The sequence below is a fragment of the Gossypium arboreum genome, chromosome 13 (genome assembly GCF_025698485.1).
Source record: "Gossypium arboreum isolate Shixiya-1 chromosome 13, ASM2569848v2, whole genome shotgun sequence".
NCBI lineage: Eukaryota > Viridiplantae > Streptophyta > Magnoliopsida > Malvales > Malvaceae > Gossypium > Gossypium arboreum.
This window is the reverse complement of record NC_069082.1, coordinates 15606056-15611380: the sequence shown is the minus strand read 5'-3', so window position 1 is coordinate 15611380 and position 5325 is coordinate 15606056. Positions and strand designations below refer to the sequence as shown.

The window sequence follows — 5325 nt, the reverse complement described above, 5'->3', positions numbered from 1 at the left end:
TGTGGCAGCACTTCGAGGGAGAGAAATGTATATGGCGAGTGAGAGCATCTAAGTCATTATCTTCCTTGAACTCCTCCTTATATAAACCCAATGTCGTACCGAATTCTAGGGCGCTGAACTGGCGGACTAATCCACCTAGGCGAAATTGCACCGTGCCGGGATCAACATAGTTCGTCATCACTGTCTGAAGATGAAATGTGGAGCATAATTCCATCGTGAGCTCGAGATACGTCGGCTCGATGATCCCAAAGAAAAACTCCCAAGGATCGGTGGTTAAAAGGGCCCGAATCACATTAGCCAATTGAACTTGTTCTATGGTGGCTCAGTCAATTTAGCGGCTCACAATTAAAGGTCGGGCCCGAAGTATCTGGAAAAGTTCTTCTTGAGGCCCACGGGGAAACTGTAGAAGGGGGTGACGAATTTTCGTGGTTGGACCCATAGAAGATGATGCTCCCTTCCGTTTCTTGGAAGCAAGGACAACAGCCTTTTTACCACGTGAAGATGACATGGTACCTGCGATTAAACTCATCAAGTCATCTTGATGAGTGGTCAAAGTAAAACGAAGAAAAATCTTAAAAATCATGATTTCAAGCCTCAACTACTAAAACTAACCAAAAACGATAAGTTCAATGGTATACTTTTCTGGCACTAGCATGGTGATATAAGTAAAATGGCAAAGAATGGAATGCACATTACTATATGAAAAGATAGAAATGTTAATACAAAAGGCATGATTATTTCAACTATCTTAACCATGGATATTCATTTCTAACTAATTAAATGGAGTAGATAAATCATGTAATGAGTAGGAATTTGAACATGAAAAAGATGATGACTTTTCCCATGAATGAAATTTGTGTGATAGAAAGATAAAAATGACATGAAAAATATAGACTACTAAGATAAATAACATTATAAATGAGTGTAATTAAAGCGGAAAGAGTAAACAAACGCTAGAAAGAGGAGAATAGATGTCAAAAATAAAGTTAGAGGCGACGCACGGGTGTGGAAGGGAAGCCATGTAAACTTGCAGCGGCTAGGGTTAGGATTTTTGAATGGGGAAGAAAGTGAATAGTGCAAGGTATTTATAGATTTTGGGCCAAACGGCCAGGGCACACGCTCGTGTTCCCCAATTCCAGCCTGTGTGATTCGCGAATTTCAAATTTGGGCGCGTTTGACATTTAGTACATGCCCGTGTTCCTTGGGCGTGTGGGTGCACACGACCGTGTCACACGGCCGTGTCTGGCGTTGTTCGCTTCTCCCACGCCCGTGTGGGAAATCCTCAAGCTTGTGTCAATCTAACAGGTTCGACCACGGGTGTTAGACACAGGCGTGTCGGACGCCCATGCTAGTTTCTCAGTTTCAACCACGAGTCTTCCACACGGGCATGTCACACGCCCGTGTTGTTTTGGCAGGCTCGACCACGGCCATGTCGCATGGTCGTGGTGATTTATCGTAGCCCGTGTTTGGGAAATTCCTTACCCTATTTTCACACGACCGTGTCTCTGTGGAAAACATGTATTCAAGAGCTCCATTAGTAAGTTAGGTGTAGAAGACTAAATTTTTAAAGAATTTAATACAGTTAATGCTCGAGTTGCCTCCTGAGAAGAGCTTATTTATAGTCTAAGCTCGACTTACCCCTCTGTTGAATGATCATGGTGGTTCGAGGAGTTTATACTCCTCATTCCTGCTATCAATCTTAAAATAAGGTTTTAAACGGGTGTTGTTTACCTTAAAAGTGCCGAACTTGGGATGACTCACCTCCACCGTACCAAATGGAAGAATGTTGAGTACCGTAAGAGGGATTTCTTCATTCGGTGTGGTAGTGACAATGTGGGGATCTGCGGCATCTAGTAAGACTTTATCTCTAACTTTAAGTTAATTGGGAGAGGTATCAAGCTCATTCTGGCGTACTTTCAGTTTATCGTGTGTTCTCGATTTATGTGTTTGCCATTCATCTAGCTCCTCTATTTGTAGCCTTCGTTCTTCATGAATAGATCTTTTACTATTGTTTGAGAGTGGCTCATGTACTTCCTTCAGACTTATCTCCTGTAAAGTGGGTTGTATCATGTGGTCAGTTTTAATAGAATGGTTTAGACGATCACCTTCAATTTCCAATGTGTTGTCAGAATTGCGAGCTTGAAGGGTGAGTGTTTTGTCTCCTACGCGAAGCGTGAGCTCACCTGTGCCAACATCAATAATTGTTTTAGCAGTTGCTAAAAAGGGCCTTCCTAGAATTAAAGGAGTGTTGCTATCCTCCTCTATGTCTAAAACAATGAAGTCAACGGGAAATATAAATTTATCGATTTTTACTAGCACATCTTCAATAATACCCCTAGGAAATTTTATAGTTTTATCTGCTAGTTGATTGCTCATCCTAGTCTGTTTGGGTTTCCTGAGACCTAGTTGCTTAAACATTTTATAAGGCATGACATTGATACTAGCCCCTGAATCAGCTAATGCATTATTAACATCTAAACTACCAATTAAGCAAGGAATCGTAAAACTCCCTGGATCTTTTAGTTTGTTCAGTAGCTTATTTTTCAGAATAGCTGAGCACACTGCTTTTAGCTCCACATGCGACGCCTCGTCCAACTTTCGCTTATTTGCTAAAAGCTCTTTTAAGAATTTCATTGTGTTTGGCATTTACGATAGGGCTTCAATAAATAGTAAGTTAATATGTAATTTTTTAATAGTTTAAGGAATTTACCAAATTGTTCATCTGAGCGGTCTTTCTTTGTCGTGTTGGGGTATGGCACACGAGGTTTATGTTTGACATTCACCGTTTTGTTTTTATTGTTATCTACCTCACCTTGGCTTTTTCTTGCCACAGTTTCTTGCCTCGGTTTTGGTTTAGGCTCAACAACTCCTTCTTCATCTTGAATATTAATTGCGTTTTCCCTTAGGTTGGGTTCAATATTACTTGGCAAGCTACCTTGTGATCATTCAGAAATTAGTTTGGAAAGCTGGCCGATCTGAGTTTCAAGCCCTTGGATCGACGCTTGTTGATTTTTAGGTGCTGTCTCGGTGTTCTGGAAATGAGTTTTTGACACCAAAATAAACTTTGAGAGCATCTCTTCAAGGTTCGGCTTCTTTTACTATAGGTAGGGTGGTTGTTGGTAGCCTGGAGGTGGTTGTGGTCTTTGATTTCCTTGACCGCTCCACGAGAAATTGGGGTGGTTCCTCCAACCTGCATTGTAAGTGTTACTATATGGATTGTTTTGAGGTCGAGGATTATTACCCATGTAGTTTAATTGCTCGTTATCCATGTTGTAGCCATAAGGTTAGTATTCCGAATGGCTTGTTCCACCTCCACTTAATTCGCACTGCATTACTGGGTGAACATGTGAAAAACTAAGAAAACCATCAATCTTTTTATTTAAGAGTTCTACCCGATTAGAGAGCATGGTGATCGATTCGACGTTATAAATGCCGGCTGTTTTCATTGGCTTTATCCTCATGACTTGCCATTGATAGTTATTCAGTGGCATCTCCTCTATAAACTCATAGGCATCTTTAGGTGTTTTATTATTGATGGTTCCGCCAACAGCTGTGTCAACCATTTGTCGAGTTGAAGGATTCAGACCATTATTTAACGTTTAAACATGTAGCCAAAGTAGTAACCTATGGTGAGGGCACCTTCTCAAGAGGTCCTTGTATCTCTCCCATGCATCATAGAGTGTTTCTAAATCCATCTGCACAAAAGAAGAGATATCATTACGTAATTTAGCCGTTTTAGCTGGCGAAAAATATTTTAGTAAAAATTTTTCGGTAATTTGTTCCCAAGTAGTAATTGACCCTTGTGGTAAGGAGTTCAACCACTATTTAGCTTTGTTCCTCAATGAAAAAGGGAATAACCAAAGACGGATGGCATCATCAGATTAATTTTAAATGTATCGCATAGTTCTAAGAAGTTGGCTAAATGAGCGTTGGGATCCTCATCCTGCAAACCATCAAACTGAACAAATTGTTGAATCATTTGAATAGTGTTAGGTTTTAATTCAAAAGTATTTGCAGCTACAGCAGGTCTAACTATGCTCGATTTAGTTCCTGTTAAAGAAGGTTTAGCATAATCATACATAGTGCGTGGAGTAGGATTTTGATTAACCACAATTGCAGGAGGCAGCTGATTGCCTTGGTTTTCAGCCATATCTTTGGTTGGTGGTTGAGTATCGTCTTCTTGCTCGTTCTCTATGTATCTTAAGCTTCGCCTTATTTATCTTTGATTTTTGCGAACTATATGATCGATTTCTTCGTCAAAAAGTAATGGTCCTGACGGATTTCTTCTCGTCATAAACTATAAAAACCTGCCAAGAGAAGGAAAAAGTAAATTAATAAATAATAATAAATTAAAGTGCATGAAAAATAAATGGCTAAAGTAATAAAAATTGAGTGTTCCTAATATTTCAATTCCCCGGCAACGGTGCCTAAAACTTGATCGTGTGATTTCGTGATAGGTTTTAAATAATTATAATTACTCGTTCTTGAACTAACTATTATCGCGATGTAGGCAAGTTTACCTACCGAACAGTAGTATAGTTTTAGCAAGACCGGATTGTCGAACCTAAAGGAACTAAAAGTACTAGTAATAACTGCCTTTTTATTATCTAGCCTAAGAATAAAAAGGTTTTTGTTTTAACTAACTAATTATCTAAACTAAGAACGCACATAGAATGAAATTGGGGAATTACTTTTGGAAAAGTTGATTGAATGAAGACAATACCTAAGGAAAAATCTACCTAGACTGTACTTGTTATTCTGGCTCCGAACCGGATGATATATTCATTTAACTTGTTCCGTAGAGATCCCTAAGTTATTCTATTATCCCTATTCAAGACTAATAACGTCTAATCCCTAGATTGAATAACCGAGACTTTTCTCTAATTAACACTCTAGGGTTTCATTAACTCGACCTATGGATCTCTTTATTAGGTTTCACCCTAATCCAGCAAAATCTTGTCACCCTATGTCTAGGCGCGTAATCAACTCCGCTAAATTATGAAAATTATACTCTTAAACAGGGTCTATTCCTCCTCTAAATAAGAGCTTATCTTGAATCGGTATCCTGGGATATCAAAACAAGAATTAAGAAAACATAATTAAGAACAAGTCAAATATTTATCATACAATTTAGAAAATAATAACAAGATTCATCTTATGTTTCATTCCCCTTAGGTATTTAGGGGATTTAGTTCATAACTAAATAAGAAAACATCTCAGAATAATAAAGAATACAAAACATAAAGAAAACCCAAAACTCTTGAAGGGGAATTGAGGGGAGGTCTTCAGTCTTGATGATGAATCCGGCTTCTGAGATGAATCGAT

General features: G+C 38.8%; 1 non-coding gene across 1 annotated transcript; it reads left to right on the top strand.

Moving 5' to 3' along the window:
- Positions 1 to 3621: 3621 nt before the first annotated feature.
- On the top strand, positions 3622 to 3728 carry LOC128287370 (small nucleolar RNA R71). Its single transcript, XR_008278070.1, has one exon. It is a non-coding gene; the product is annotated as a small nucleolar RNA R71 (small nucleolar RNA).
- Positions 3729 to 5325: the final 1597 nt, after the last annotated feature.